The sequence below is a fragment of the Sminthopsis crassicaudata genome, chromosome 5 (assembly GCF_048593235.1).
Source record: "Sminthopsis crassicaudata isolate SCR6 chromosome 5, ASM4859323v1, whole genome shotgun sequence".
NCBI lineage: Eukaryota > Metazoa > Chordata > Mammalia > Dasyuromorphia > Dasyuridae > Sminthopsis > Sminthopsis crassicaudata.
This window is the reverse complement of record NC_133621.1, coordinates 37,098,295-37,114,915: the sequence shown is the minus strand read 5'-3', so window position 1 is coordinate 37,114,915 and position 16,621 is coordinate 37,098,295. Positions and strand designations below refer to the sequence as shown.

Sequence of the window (16,621 nt, the reverse complement as noted above, 5' to 3'; positions counted from 1 at the left end):
CTGCTGAGAAAACTGGAAATTGGTATGGCAGAAACTAGGCATGGACCCACATTGAACACCCCATACTAAGATAAGAACAAAATGGGTCCGAGATTTAGGCATAAAGAACGAAATCATAAATAAAATGGAGGAACATGGGATGGTTTCCCTCTCGGACTTGTGGAGGAGGAAGGAGTTGTTGTCCAAGGGAGAACTAGAGACCAGTATTGATCACAAAATAGAAAATTTTGATGACGCCAAATTAAAAAGTTGCTGCACAAGCAAAACTAATGCCAACAAGATTAGAAGGGAAGTAACAAATTGGGTAAACATTTTTACAGTTAAAGGTTCTGATAAAGGGCTCATCTCCAAATTATACAGAGAATTGACTTGACTTTATAGGAAATCAAGCCATTCTCCAATTGATAAATGGTCAAAGGATATGAACAGACAATTTTCAGATGATGAAATTAAAACTATTTCCACTCATATGAAAGAGTGTTCCAAACCACGATTGGTCAGAGAAATGCAAATTAAGACAACTCTGAGATATCATTGGACACCTGTCAGATTGGCTAAGATGACAGGAACTAATAACGATGAACGTTGGAGGGGCTGTGGGAAAACTGGGACACTGATGCATTGTCGGTGGAGTTGTGAAAGAATCCAACCATTCTGGAGAGCAATGTGGAATTATGCCCAAAAAGTTATCACAATGTGCATACCCTTTGACCCAGCAGTGCTACTACTGGGCTTATATCCCAAGGATATACTAAAGAAGGGAAAGGTGTGCCAAAATGTTTCTGGCAGCCCTTGTCATAGTGGCTAAACCTGGAAAATGAATGGATGTCCATCAATTGGAGAATGGTTGGGTAAATTATGGTATATGAATGTTATGGAATATTATTGTTCTGTAAGAAATGACCAACTGGAGGAATACGGAGAGGCTTGGAGAGACTTATATCAACTGATGCTGAGTGAAACGAGTAAAACGAGGGGATCATTATAAACTTCAACAATGATACTGAATGAGGATGTATTCTGATGGAAGTGGATATCTTCAACATAGAGAAGAGCTGATCCAATTCCAATTGGTCAATGATGGACAGAATCAGCTACACCCAGAGAAGGGACACTGGGAAATGAGTGTAAACTAGGAGCATTGGTTTTTGGTTTGGTTTGGTCTGGTTTGGTTTGGTTTCTCTTCCCAGATTATTTATACCTTGAGAATACAATCCTTCCTTTGCAACAACAACAGAATGGGGTTCTGCACATATATATTGTACCTAGGATATACTATAAGATATTTAAGATGTATGGGAATGCCTGCCATCTAGGGGAGAGGGTGGAGGGAAGGAGGGGGAAACCCGGAAGAAAAGGTAGGACAGGGGATAAGGTTGTAAAAAAAAAATTACCTATGCATATGTACTGTCAAAAATGTTATACTTATAAAAACTTAAGAAACAAAAAAGAAGATGAAGATCTTCTTGATCTTGAAAAAAAATAAATAAACCCATATTCTGGCTGGGCACTTAGGGTAAGGGGAATAGAGAGATTAGCATAATGGCTCCTTCCCTCAAGGAACTTGCATCTAATAGGAGAAATAAGCCTGAATAGGACAACTTGTTGGGAATAGGGTGAAGAGAATTCCTATTCTGGTAACAGTATGACTTAATGCCCTATAAGAACCCTTGTACTGAGATCTGGGGATTTTGTAAAGTTCAGATCATCTCATACATGCCATTTTTGACAAGTGGATGCCACTCATCAATTCAACGTGTATATACTAAGGACATACTTGTGTGCTAAGATTTGGCAACCCAAATTGAACATTTATCAAAAGTCTTCTAGCATCACATAGCATCACAAAGTTCTTTAAGCCCGGAGGGAATTGGAACAGCAAACAGCAGTGAAGCAAACTGCCTCTTTATTGGCACTTCATTGTGGAGCTAGCACATTTCCTTTTCTGTTCAGTTAGCCTAGTCCAAGATATGTCTTGTGAGAAAACTTTACTCAGTCAAGGGAATTGGGGGAAATCTCATTGCATTGTCTGAATCTAGACCTGCATGATCAGGAAACTAGATTATTAAGCCTAGACCTTAACTGAAAAGGTCGGTTATGTTGACCAGGGAACCTGGCCCATCACAGATTTATGCAAGGACTTTTCTCACATGGGTTCATCTTCATCAACCGGTATGTTTTATCTGAAAACTGGCCCCAATCTGGTCAGTTATCATTTCCATGTTTTTTGACTGTTCACAAACACTTGGAAGGGAGGAAGAGGACATCTCTTTTTCTTATTTTAGGGAATTGTATTTGTTTAATATCCCCCCCAAAAAATTTGGAACATCCTTAATCTTTACTCCAATTAGAAATCTGATTGCCTCATTTTGTATCCTGGTTAAGTGTTTAGTTTTTTTTTTTTTTTTTTTATTAATTCATCTTATTTGATTAATTGTTTTTAATCTGTCTCACTCTGTATTCAGGATCTATGGGCTGACTGATCAGTGGGGGATCCACTGACCTATTTATCATGCCTCATTTTATTTGGCTAATAAATCATACAGCTCAGCTTGACCCCTCAGCTATTTAATTAGCTTTCATAGACAGTTAAACATTTTCAGGTGTGGCCCACAATTACGACTGTCTGTTCCCTTCCTTTGAAGCACAGAAGAAAATATTGGCCAAAAATCATTTTATAATAGCAAAGAATTAGAAATTGAGGGGATGCCCTTTAGTTGGGGAATGGCTGAACAAGATGTAGTATAGGGTTGTGATAGAATACTATAGTGCTAGAAGAAATGACAAACACATTAGTTTGCAGATAACTTGGAAAGACTTCTATGACCTCATACAAAGTGAAGTGACTAAATTCAAGAGATCATTGTACACAGTAACAGCAATATCATGAAAAAAGATCAGCTGGAAAAGATTTAGCTATTCTTGAAGAAAATTGTTTTTGTACATTTTGTAACATTCCTTTAAAAAAATGGAGTCGTAATTCTCTTCCTCTTTCTAAACCCTCCCCCACCTGTTGTGTTATCGATTATATATGTAACGTCATAGAATACCTATGAACCGTGTTGCCTCCCCCCAAAAGAAAAGGCAAGTATAATAATAAAGTAAAACTAAACATACTTTAATCTTCACTCAGAGGTGGATAACATTTTCCTGAGGGGATCTTCATAGTCCTCTTTGATCATTGGATTGATTAGGGATCAATGATAAAAATGATTTTAAAAAAAGATTATCTATTTCTTTCATTGTTGACCATTCTGGCAATAATGCTTACTATGGATAATTTCTTCAGGTTCTGCTCATTTCATTTTTCCTTCCTTCATATCAGAGTGATTCATACAATGAGCGCTATCTCCTCCCTCTATTTCCCGTTAGGTTCCTTCCTGGGGGCTAAGTCAGTACTTAACAGTTCTCTAGCTCAGAGTTGACACCTTTAGTTGCCACCTCTAAAGGAGTTGACACCTTCGCAAGAGCTTGCTGATTGGTCTGTAAGCCCATTCTCCGGGAGTATTTAAGGAGCCAGGATTCCGGAAGAAGGGAATTGCAGATTCTGCGGTGGAGCTGACTGGGGACGCTTGGACAAGAGAAGATTCGCAAGAACGGAAGGAAAAGCAGAGAAAAATCCTCCTCCCAGAGAAGGCTTATAATTGAGAGCAGACAGGACACTCCAATTTAGCGCCCAACGCGGGGAGCTGTGCTGGAGGCAGCAGCAGCAGCAGAGGCAGCAGCAGCAGCAGCAGAGGCAGCAGCAGCAGCAGCAGCAGCAGCAGCAGCAGCAGCAGCAGCAGCAACAGCGGCCTCAGAAGCAGCGGCAGCAGCAGCAACAGCGGCCTCAGAAGCAGCGGCAGCAGCAGCCTCCTGAGGAGCTTAACATGGCGACGGGGGGGCCGGCGGCGGGGGGTCTGCGCGAGCAGCGGCGCTACGGCTTATCTGGCGGGAGCCTGGGCCAGGACAATCTCACCGTGGTGCACGTGAAGCTCACGGACACGGCGATCCGGGCGCTGGAGACCTACCAGAGCCACAAGCATGGAACTCCTTCCAGACCTTCCATTCAGTTCCAGGGATTCGAGGGGCTGCTCAGAATTCCCAAAAAGGATCATCCAAAGGAAGTGCAGAACTTTAGCTTCTCCCTGTCAACCCCTGGCAAAGATCACCCTCAGGAAAGCTTTGAGTGCGTCCGCCAAACTGTCTCCACTTCTGGGGCCTCACAGCTCCACTGCCTGGGAGTTATGCAAGATCAAGTTACAGTCAGGGCAACAAAGGACTCCTCTCAAGTGCCAAGAGAAGGCAGGAGGCAGGCAGAAGAGGAATCCCGGAACCCAGGGACAAACGTTAGCAAAGCCGGCGGACCCATTGCAGGAAGAAGAGAAGAAATTGGGAAAGCGCCTCCAGCTGGGCCACAGGCAGCCCCCGAGAGAAAAAGGGCAGCTCCTATTGAGCCTGCACCTACCCTCCGGAAGACCCAGCTGAAGGACAGTGTTTCTGGGCGGCCCTACAGGGCCAGGGTGATTCACCTCCTGGCCCTGAAGACTTACAAGAAACCAGAACTCTTGGCTCGATTACAGAGAGATGGCGTTTCTCCAAAAGACAAGGACTCCCTCGGAGCCATCCTTCAACAGGTGGCCAAGCTGAATCCCAAGGACCTCTCTTATTCCTTAAAGGATTCTGTATTTCAAGAGCTCCAAAAAGATTGGCCGGGATACAATGAGACAGAGAGAGAGTCCCTGGAGTTAGTGCTGTCGAGAAAATTGAATCCATCTCCCCAGAATGACTCGAGCACCAGCGCTTCAGAAGCTCCTCAACGTTCTAGGAAAGAGGCTGCGCCTTCTGCTTCTCAGAAACGCCTCTTGGATTCAGATTTCATAGATCCTTTAAGGAATAAAAAACCTCGGATATCTCACCTGACAAAGAGAGCTCCTCCAACATGCAACGGTCATTTGAATTCTACCCTTCAAAAAAATGCTGGGGCTCCACCCCCACCCCCATCACCTCCTCCCTCTCCTCCTCCTCCTCCTCCTCCTCCTCCTCCTCCTCCTCCTCCAACTGCTGCCAGCCCAACTCCACCACCTCTTCCTTCAACCCACCTTCCAGTTTCAAATCCTCCTCAGACTGCAAAGTCTAGCTCCAAGTCCCCTAGCACTCCAGAAGGCAGGGGGACTCAAGATCTACCTATGGACAGCTGTAGTCCAAAATGGTAGCATCTTTGAGCGCCAGCAGGACAAAGATACCTCTAGGACTTCTTTGGAAATCCCACCCCCTGATTCAATCCTGTCGAAGGGTGCAAAGCCCATGGAAGACAAGCATTCAATGGCACATAAAAAATCTAAAGAAAAATCTAAAAAACATAAGGAAAAGGACCCAATTCAAAAAACAGCCCATTGAGGAAAAGGGGAAAGACCTTAAGACGAAAGAGGAAATTGCCAAGCTAAATAGCTCTAGTCTGGATTCAAATGATGGAGTTAAAGAGGTTGGCCCTACCTCCACTGACCCTTCATCAACTATTGAACTGCCAGATTACTTAATAAAATATATTGCTATTGGCTCACATGAGCAACGCCAGAATTATACAGATGACTTCAATACAGAGTATGATGAGTATAGAACTTTGCATGCCAGAATGGAGACGGTGGCCACAAGGTTTAGGAAACTTGATGCAAAACGTCAGCGTCTTTCTCCAGGCTCCAAAGAGTATCAGACTCTTCATGAAGAGGTCTTAAAAGAATATCAGAAGCTCAATCAGGCTAGTCCCAATTACCATGAAGAAAAATCCAGATGTGATTATCTTCATAACAAGTTGGCTCACATCAAAAGACTAATAGGTGAATTCGACCAACAGCACTAGACCTCTGCTTAGACCAGAAGATGTGAATAAACTTAAGCTTATTTATTTAAAATTTCAAATGAATTGCTGGAAGATTCTAAAATATTGAAACTTGGCCATTTGAAATTTTCACTATTAGCAAACTTTGGGTTACGTTTTTTTTTTTTTTATTTTGTAATTTTTTTACCACAATATTTCTTGTATTCTTTTTTTCCAAATTTCCCCCTCTCTCCCTCTACTCCCTCCCCTAGATGACAGGCAATCCCACACATGTTAAATGTGTTAACAGCATATCCTAGATACAATATATGTGTGGAAAACCAAACTTCTTCTTGCACAGTAAGAATTGTATTCTGAAGGAACAAGTAACCTGGGTGGAAAGACAATAGTGCAAACAGTTTACACTCAACTCCCAGTGTTCCTTCTCTGGGTGTAGCTGTTTCTGTCCATCATTGCTCAACTGGAACTGAATCAGATCTTCTCTTTGTTGAAGATATCCACTTCAATCAGAATATTTCTCCATACAGTAATATTGCTGTAGTGTACAGTGATCTCCTGGTTCTGCTCATTTCACTCAGCATCAGTTCATTGGAAGTCTTTCCAAGCCTCTCTATATTCACCCTGCTGATCATTTCCTACAGAGCAATACTATTCCATAACATTCATATAGCATAATTCACCCAACTATTTTCCAATTGATGGGCATCCATTCAATTTCCATTTTCTACCCACTTCAAATAGGGCTGCCACAAACATTTTGGCACATACAGGTCCCTTTCCATTCTTTAGTATTTCTTTGGGATATAAGCCCAGTAGTAGGACTGCTGAATCAAAGGGTATATACACACTTTCATAAATTTTTGGGCATAGTTCCAAATTGCTTTCCAGAATGGCTGGATTCTTTCACAACTCCACCAGCAAGGCCTCAGTGTCCCAGTTTTCCCGCATTCCCTCCAACATTCATTATGATCTTTTCCTGTCATCTTAGCCAAAATGACAGAAGTGTAGTGGTATCTCAGAGTAGTCTTAATTGGTATTTCTTTGATCAAGAGTGATTTGGAACACTCTTTCATATGAATGGAAGTCGTTTCACTTTCATCATCTGAAAATTTTCTGTTCCTATCCTTTGACCATTTATCAATTGGGGAATGGTTTGATTTCTTATAAATTAGAGTCCGTTCTCTATATATTTTGGAAATGAGACCTTTATCAAAATCTTCATCTGTAAACATATTTTCCCAATTTGTTACTTCCCTTCTAATCTTGTTTGCATTAGTTTTTTTTTGTTTTGTTTTTGTTTTGTTTTTTTTGTACAAAAGTTTTTTAATTTCATGTAATCAAAATCTTCTATTTTGTGATCAATAATGATCTCTAGTTCTCCATTGGTCCTAAATTCCTTCCTTTTCCACAAGTCTGAGAGGTAAACTATCCTATATTCCTCTAATCTATTTATGATCTCATTCTTTATGCATAAATCATGGACTCATTTTGATCTTACCTTGGTATATGGTGTTAAGTGTGAGTCCATATCTAATTTCTGCCATACTAATTTCCATTTTTCCCAACAGCTTTTTTCAAATAATGAATTCTTATCCCAAAAGTTGGTATCTTTGGGTTTGTCAAACTCTAGATTGCTATAGTTGTACACTATTTTGTCCTGTGAACCTAAGGTGTTCCAATGATCCACTAATCTATTTCTTAGCCAATAGCAAATTATTCCCTTAATCTGTTTCACGACTTTTATTGCCGAGGCTAGCATTTCTAATACATTATTGAATAGTAATGGTGATAGTGGGCAACCTTGTTTCACTTCTGATCTTACTGGGAAAGGTTCCAGGTTATCCCCATTACATATGATGCTTACTGATAGTTTTAAATATATGCTCCTGACTATTTTAAAGAATAGTCCATTTATTCCTATACCCTCAAGTGTTTTTAATAGGAATGGATGTTGTCTTTGGGGGATAAAGAAATATTTGATCCTGATTATTCTAAGGAATAGTCCATTTATTCCTATACTCTCAAGTGTTTTTTAGTAGGAATGGATGTTGTATTTTATCAAATGTTTTTTCTGCATCTCCTGACAAAGTCATATGGTTTTTATTAATTTGATTATTAATATGGTTAATTATACTAATAGTTATCCTAATATTAAACCAGCTTTGTATTCCTCGTGTGAATCCTACTTGATCATAGGGTATTATCCTGCGGATGATTTTCTGAAGTCTTTTTGCTAATATCTTATTTAAGATTTTAGCATCAATATTCATTAAGGAGATTGGTCTATTGTTTTCTTTCTGTTTTCAACCTTCCTTCATCCCCTCTTTTCCCAAATAGTTTATATAACATTGGGCTAATTGTTCTTTAAATGTTTGGTAGAAGTCACATGACAAAAACTGCTGAGAAAACTGGAAATTAGTATGGCAGAAACTAGGCATGGACCCACATTGAACACCCCATACTAAGATAAGAACAAAATGGGTCCGAGATTTAGGCATAAAGAACGAAATCATAAATAAAATGGAGGAACATGGGATGGTTTCCCTCTCGGACTTGTGGAGGAGGAAAGAGTTGTTGTCCAAGGGAGAACTAGAGACCAGTATTGATCACAAAATAGAAAATTTTGATGACGCCAAATTAAAAAGTTGCTGCACAAGCAAAACTAATGCCAACAAGATTAGAAGGGAAGTAACAAATTGGGTAAACATTTTTACAGTTAAAGGTTCTGATAAAGGGCTCATCTCCAAATTATACAGAGAATTGACTTGACTTTATAGGAAATCAAGCCATTCTCCAATTGATAAATGGTCAAAGGATATGAACAGACAATTTTCAGATGATGAAATTAAAACTATTTCCACTCATATGAAAGAGTGTTCCAAACCACGATTGGTCAGAGAAATGCAAATTAAGACAACTCTGAGATATCATTGGACACCTGTCAGATTGGCTAAGATGACAGGAACTAATAACGATGAACGTTGGAGGGGCTGTGGGAAAACTGGGACACTGATGCATTGTCGGTGGAGTTGTGAAAGAATCCAACCATTCTGGAGAGCAATGTGGAATTATGCCCCAAAAGTTATCACAATGTGCATACCCTTTGACCCAGCACTGCTACTACTGGGCTTATATCCCAAGGATATACTAAAGAAGGGAAAGGTGTGCCAAAATGTTTCTGGCAGCCCTTGTCATAGTGGCTAAACCTGGAAAATGAATGGATGTCCATCAATTGGAGAATGGTTGGGTAAATTATGGTATATGAATGTTATGGAATATTATTGTTCTGTAAGAAATGACCAACTGGAGGAATACGGAGAGGCTTGGAGAGACTTATATCAACTGATGCTGAGTGAAACGAGTAAAACGAGGGGATCATTATAAACTTCAACAATGATACTGAATGAGGATGTATTCTGATGGAAGTGGATATCTTCAACATAGAGAAGAGCTGATCCAATTCCAATTGGTCAATGATGGACAGAATCAGCTACACCCAGAGAAGGGACACTGGGAAATGAGTGTAAACTAGGAGCATTGGTTTTTGGTTTGGTTTGGTCTGGTTTGGTTTGGTTTCTCTTCCCAGATTATTTATACCTTGAGAATACAATCCTTCCTTTGCAACAACAACAGAATGGGGTTCTGCACATATATATTGTACCTAGGATATACTATAAGATATTTAAGATGTATGGGAATGCCTGCCATCTAGGGGAGAGGGTGGAGGGAAGGAGGGGGAAACCCGGAAGAAAAGGTAGGACAGGGGATAAGGTTGTAAAAAAAAAATTACCTATGCATATGTACTGTCAAAAATGTTATACTTATAAAAACTTAAGAAACAAAAAAGAAGATGAAGATCTTCTTGATCTTGAAAAAAAAAAAATAAACCCATATTCTGGCTGGGCACTTAGGGTAAGGGGAATAGAGAGATTAGCATAATGGCTCCTTCCCTCAAGGAACTTGCATCTAATAGGAGAAATAAGCCTGAATAGCACAACTTGTTGGGAATAGGGTGAAGAGAATTCCTATTCTGGTAACAGTATGACTTAATGCCCTATAAGAACCCTTGTACTGAGATCTGGGGATTTTGTAAAGTTCAGATCATCTCATACATGCCATTTTTGACAAGTGGATGCCACTCATCAATTCAACGTGTATATACTAAGGACATACTTGTGTGCTAAGATTTGGCAACCCAAATTGAACATTTATCAAAAGTCTTCTAGCATCACATAGCATCACAAAGTTCTTTAAGCCCGGAGGGAATTGGAACAGCAAACAGCAGTGAAGCAAACTGCCTCTTTATTGGCACTTCATTGTGGAGCTAGCACATTTCCTTTTCTGTTCAGTTAGCCTAGTCCAAGATATGTCTTGTGAGAAAACTTTACTCAGTCAAGGGAATTGGGGGAAATCTCATTGCATTGTCTGAATCTAGACCTGCATGATCAGGAAACTAGATTATTAAGCCTAGACCTTAACTGAAAAGGTCGGTTATGTTGACCAGGGAACCTGGCCCATCACAGATTTATGCAAGGACTTTTCTCACATGGGTTCATCTTCATCAACCGGTATGTTTTATCTGAAAACTGGCCCCAATCTGGTCAGTCAGTTATCATTTCCATGTTTTTTGACTGTTCACAAACACTTGGAAGGGAGGAAGAGGACATCTCTTTTTCTGATTTTAGGGAATTGTATTTGTTAAATATCCCCCCCACAAATTGGAACATCCTTACTCTTTACTCCAATTAGAAATCAGATTGCCTAATTTTGTATCCTGGTTAAGTGTTTAGTTTTTTTTTTTTTATTAATTCATCTTATTTGATTAATTGTTTTTAATCTGTCTCACTCTGTATTCAGGATCTATGGGCTGACTGATCAGTGGGGGATCCACTGACCTATTTATCATGCCTCATTTTATTTGGCTAATAAATCATACAGCTCAGCTTGACCCCTCAGCTATTTAATTAGCTTTCATAGACAGTTAAACATTTTCAGGTGTGGCCCACAATTACGACTGTCTGTTCCCTTCCTTTGAAGCACAGAAGAAAATATTGGCCAAAAATCATTTTATAATAGCAAAGAATTAGAAATTGAGGGGATGCCCTTTAGTTGGGGAATGGCTGAACAAGATGTAGTATAGGGTTGTGACAGAATACTATAGTGCTAGAAGAAATGACAAACACATTAGTTTGCAGATAACTTGGAAAGACTTCTATGACCTCATACAAAGTGAAGTGACTAAATTCAAGAGATCATTGTACACAGTAACAGCAATATCATGAAAAAAGATCAGCTGGAAAAGATTTAGCTATTCTTGAAGAAAATTGTTTTTGTACATTTTGTAACATTCCTTTAAAAAAATGGAGTCGTAATTCTCTTCCTCTTTCTAAACCCTCCCCCACCTGTTGTGTTATCGATTATATATGTAAGGTCATGGAATACCTATTAACCGTGTTGCCTCCCCCCAAAAGAAAAGGCAAGTATAATAATAAAGTAAAACTAAACATACTTTAATCTTCACTCAGAGGTGGATAACATTTTCCTGAGGGGATCTTCATAGTCCTCTTTGATCATTGGATTGATTAGGGATCAATGATAAAAATGATTTTAAAAAAAGATTATCTATTTCTTTCATTGTTGACCATTCTGGCAATAATGCTTACTATGGATAATTTCTTCAGGTTCTGCTCATTTCATTTTTCCTTCCTTCATATCAGAGTGATTCATACAATGAGCGCTATCTCCTCCCTCTATTTCCCGTTAGGTTCCTTCCTGGGGGCTAAGTCAGTACTTAACAGTTCTCTAGCTCAGAGTTGACACCTTTAGTTGCCACCTCTAAAGGAGTTGACACCTTCGCAAGAGCTTGCTGATTGGTCTGTAAGCCCATTCTCCGGGAGTATTTAAGGAGCCAGGATTCCGGAAGAAGGGAATTGCAGATTCTGCGGTGGAGCTGACTGGGGACGCTTGGACAAGAGAAGATTCGCAAGAACGGAAGGAAAAGCAGAGAAAAATCCTCCTCCCAGAGAAGGCTTATAATTGAGAGCAGACAGGACACTCCAATTTAGCGCCCAACGCGGGGAGCTGTGCTGGAGGCAGCAGCAGCAGCAGAGGCAGCAGCAGCAGCAGCAGCAGCGGCCTCAGAAGCAGCGGCAGCAGCAGCAGCGGCCTCAGAAGCAGCGGCAGCAGCAGCACTAGCAGAAGCGGCAGCGGCAGCAGCAGCCTCCTGAGGAGCTTAACATGGCGACGGGGGGGCCGGCGGCGGGGGGTCTGCGCGAGCAGCGGCGCTACGGCTTATCTGGCGGGAGCCTGGGCCAGGACAATCTCACCGTGGTGCACGTGAAGCTCACGGACACGGCGATCCGGGCGCTGGAGACCTACCAGAGCCACAAGCATGGAACTCCTTCCAGACCTTCCATTCAGTTCCAGGGATTCGAGGGGCTGCTCAGAATTCCCAAAAAGGATCGTCCAAAGGAAGTGCAGAACTTTAGCTTCTCCCTGTCCACCCCTGGCAAAGATCACCCTCAGGAAAGCTTTGAGTGCGTCCGCCAAACTGTCTCCACTTCTGGGGCCTCACAGCTCCACTGCCTGGGAGTTATTCAAGATCAAGTTACAGTCAGGGCAACAAAGGACTCCTCTCAAGTGCCAAGAGAAGGCAGGAGGCAGGCAGAAGAGGAATCCCGGAACCCAGGGACAAACGTTAGCAAAGCCGGCGGACCCATTGCAGGAAGAAGAGAAGAAATTGGGAAAGCGCCTCCAGCTGGGCCACAGGCAGCCCCCGAGAGAAAAAGGGCAGCTCCTATTGAGCCTGCACCTACCCTCCGGAAGACCCAGCTGAAGGACAGTGTTTCTGGGCGGCCCTACAGGGCCAGGGTGATTCACCTCCTGGCCCTGAAGACTTACAAGAAACCAGAACTCTTGGCTCGATTACAGAGAGATGGCGTTTCTCCAAAAGACAAGGACTCCCTCGGAGCCATCCTTCAACAGGTGGCCAAGCTGAATCCCAAGGACCTCTCTTATTCCTTAAAGGATTCTGTATTTCAAGAGCTCCAAAAAGATTGGCCGGGATACAATGAGACAGAGAGAGAGTCCCTGGAGTTAGTGCTATCGAGAAAATTGAATCCATCTCCCCAGAATGACTCGAGCACCAGCGCTTCAGAAGCTCCTCAACGTTCTAGGAAAGAGGCTGCGCCTTCTGCTTCTCAGAAACGCCTCTTGGATTCAGATTTCATAGATCCTTTAAGGAATAAAAAACCTCGGATATCTCACCTGACAAAGAGAGCTCCTCCAACATGCAACGGTCATTTGAATTCTACCCTTCAAAAAAATGCTGGGGCTCCACCCCCACCCCCATCACCTCCTCCCTCTCCTCCTCCTCCTTCTCCTCCTCCTCCTCCTCCTCCTCCTCCTCCTCCTCCAACTGCTGCCAGCCCAACTCCACCACCTCTTCCTTCAACCCACCTTCCAGTTTCAAATCCTCCTCAGACTGCAAAGTCTAGCTCCAAGTCCCCTAGCACTCCAGAAGGCAGGGGGACTCAAGATCTACCTATGGACAGCTGTAGTCCAAATGGTAGCATCTTTGAGCGCCAGCAGGACAAAGATACCTCTAGGACTTCTTTGGAAATCCCACCCCCTGATTCAATCCTGTCGAAGGGTGCAAAGCCCATGGAAGACAAGCATTCAATGGCACATAAAAAATCTAAAGAAAAATCTAAAAAACATAAGGAAAAGGACCCAATTCAAAAACAGCCCATTGAGGAAAAGGGGAAAGACCTTAAGACGAAAGAGGAAATTGCCAAGCTAAATAGCTCTAGTCTGGATTCAAATGATGGAGTTAAAGAGGTTGGCCCTACCTCCACTGACCCTTCATCAACTATTGAACTGCCAGATTACTTAATAAAATATATTGCTATTGGCTCACATGAGCAACGCCAGAATTATACAGATGACTTCAATACAGAGTATGATGAGTATAGAACTTTGCATGCCAGAATGGAGACGGTGGCCACAAGGTTTAGGAAACTTGATGCAAAACGTCAGCGTCTTTCTCCAGGCTCCAAAGAGTATCAGACTCTTCATGAAGAGGTCTTAAAAGAATATCAGAAGCTCAACCAGGCTAGTCCCAATTACCACGAAGAAAAATCCAGATGTGATTATCTTCATAACAAGTTGGCTCACATCAAAAGACTAATAGGTGAATTCGACCAACAGCACTAGACCTCTGCTTAGACCAGAAGATGTGAATAAACTTAAGCTTATTTATTTAAAATTTCAAATGAATTGCTGGAAGATTCTAAAATATTGAAACTTGGCCATTTGAAAGTTTCATTATTAGCAAACTTTGGGTTACGTTTTTTTTTTATTTTGTAATTTTTTTACCACAATATTTCTTGTATTCATTTTTTCCAAATTTCCCCCTCTCTCCCTCTACTCCCTCCCCTAGATGACAGGCAATCCCACACATGTTAAATGTGTTAACAGCATATCCTAGATATAATATATGTGTGGAAAACCAAACTTCTTCTTGCACAGTAAGAATTGTATTCTGAAGGAACAAGTAACCTGGGTGGAAAGACAATAGTGCAAACAGTTTAGACTAAACTCCCAGTGTTCCTTCTCTGGGTGTAGCTGTTTCTGTCCATCATTGCTCAACTGGAACTGAATCAGATCTTCTCTTTGTTGAAGATATCCACTTCAATCAGAATATTTCTCCATACAGTAGTATTGCTGTAGTGTACAGTGATCTCCTGGTTCTGCTCATTTCACTCAGCATCAGTTCATTGGAAGTCTCTCCAAGCCTCTCTATATTCACCCTGCTGGTCATTTCCTACAGAGCAATACTATTCCATAACATTCATATAGCATAATTCACCCAACTATTCTCCAATTGATGGGCATCCATTCAATTTCCATTTTCTACCCACTACAAATAGGGCTGCCACAAACATTTTGGCACATACAGGTCCCTTTCCATTCTTTAGTATTTCTTTGGGATATAAGCCCAGTAGTAGGACTGCTGAATCAAAGGGTATATACACACTTTCATAACTTTTGGGGCATAGTTCCAAATTGCTTTCCAGAATGGCTGGATTCTTTCACAACTCCACCAGCAAGGCCTCAGTGTCCCAGTTTTCCCGCATTCCCTCCAACATTCATTATGATCTTTTCCTGTCATCTTAGCCAAAATGACAGAAGTGTAGTGGTATCTCAGAGTAATCTTAATTGGTATTTCTTTGATCAAGAGTGTTTTGGAACACTCTTTCATATGAATGGAAGTCGTTTCACTTTCATCATCTGAAATTTTTCTGTTCCTATCCTTTGACCATTTATCAATTGGGGAATGGTTTGATTTCTTATAAATTAGAGTCCGTTCTCTATATATTTTGGAAATGAGACCTTTATCAAAATCTTCATCGGTAAACATATTTTCCCAATTTGTTACTTCCCTTCTAATCTTGTTTGCATTAGTTTTTTTGTTTTGTTTTTTTGTTTTTGTTTTTTTTGTACAAAAGTTTTTTAATTTCATGTAATCAAAATCTTCTATTTTGTGATCAATAATGATCTCTAGTTCTCCATTGGTCCTAAATTCCTTCCTTTTCCACAAGTCTGAGAGGTAAACTATCCTATATTCCTCTAATCTATTTATGATCTCATTCTTTATGCATAAATCATGGACTCATTTTGATCTTACCTTGGTATATGGTGTTAAGTGTGAGTCCATATCTAATTTCTGCCATACTAATTTCCATTTTTCCCAACAGCTTTTTTCAAATAATGAATTCTTATCCCAAAAGTTGGTATCTTTGGGTTTGTCAAACTCTAGATTGCTATAGTTGTACACTATTTTGTCCTGTGAACCTAAGGTGTTCCAATGATCCACTAATCTATTTCTTAGCCAATAGCAAATTATTCCCTTAATCTGTTTCACGACTTTTATTGCCGAGGCTAGCATTTCTAATACATTATTGAACAGTAATGGTGATAGTGGGCAACCTTGTTTCACTTCTGATCTTACTGGGAAAGGTTCCAGGTTATCCCCATTACATATGATGCTTACTGATAGTTTTAAATATATGCTCCTGACTATTTTAAAGAATAGTCCATTTATTCCTATACCCTCAAGTGTTTTTAATAGGAATGGATGTTGTCTTTTGGGGATAAAGAAATATTTGATCCTGATTATTCTAAGGAATAGTCCATTTATTCCTATACTCTCAAGTGTTTTTTAGTAGGAATGGATGTTGTATTTTATCAAATGTTTTTTCTGCATCTCCTGACAAAGTCATATGGTTTTTATTAATTTGATTATTAATATGGTTAATTATACTAATAGTTATCCTAATATTAAACCAGCCCTGTATTCCTCGTGTGAATCCTACTTGATCATAGGGTATTATCCTGCGGATGATTTTCTGAAGTCTTTTTGCTAATATCTTATTTAAGATTTTAGCATCAATATTCATTAAGGAGATTGGTCTATTGTTTTCTTTCTGTTTTCAACCTTCCTTCATCCCCTCTTTTCCCAAATAGTTTATATAACATTGGGCTAATTGTTCTTTAAATGTTTGGTAGAAGTCACATGACAAAAACTGCTGAGAAAACTGGAAATTAGTATGGCAGAAACTAGGCATGGACCCACATTGAACACCCCATACTAAGATAAGAACAAAATGGGTCCGAGATTTAGGCATAAAGAACGAAATCATAAATAAAATGGAGGAACATGGGATGGTTTCCCTCTCGGACTTGTGGAGGAGGAAGGAGCTGTTGTCCAAGGGAGAACTAGAGACCAGTATTGATCACAAA

The 16,621-nt window shown here is 40.7% G+C and overlaps 2 pseudogenes; both read left to right on the top strand.

Annotated features, from left to right (window-relative positions):
* The first annotated feature begins 3,869 nt into the window (after window positions 1–3,869).
* Window positions 3,870–5,379, top strand: LOC141543820 (RNA polymerase II elongation factor ELL2 pseudogene; annotated as a pseudogene).
* Window positions 5,380–12,055: 6,676 nt separating this feature from the next.
* Window positions 12,056–14,032, top strand: LOC141543819 (RNA polymerase II elongation factor ELL2 pseudogene; annotated as a pseudogene).
* The last annotated feature ends 2,589 nt before the right edge of the window (window positions 14,033–16,621 follow it).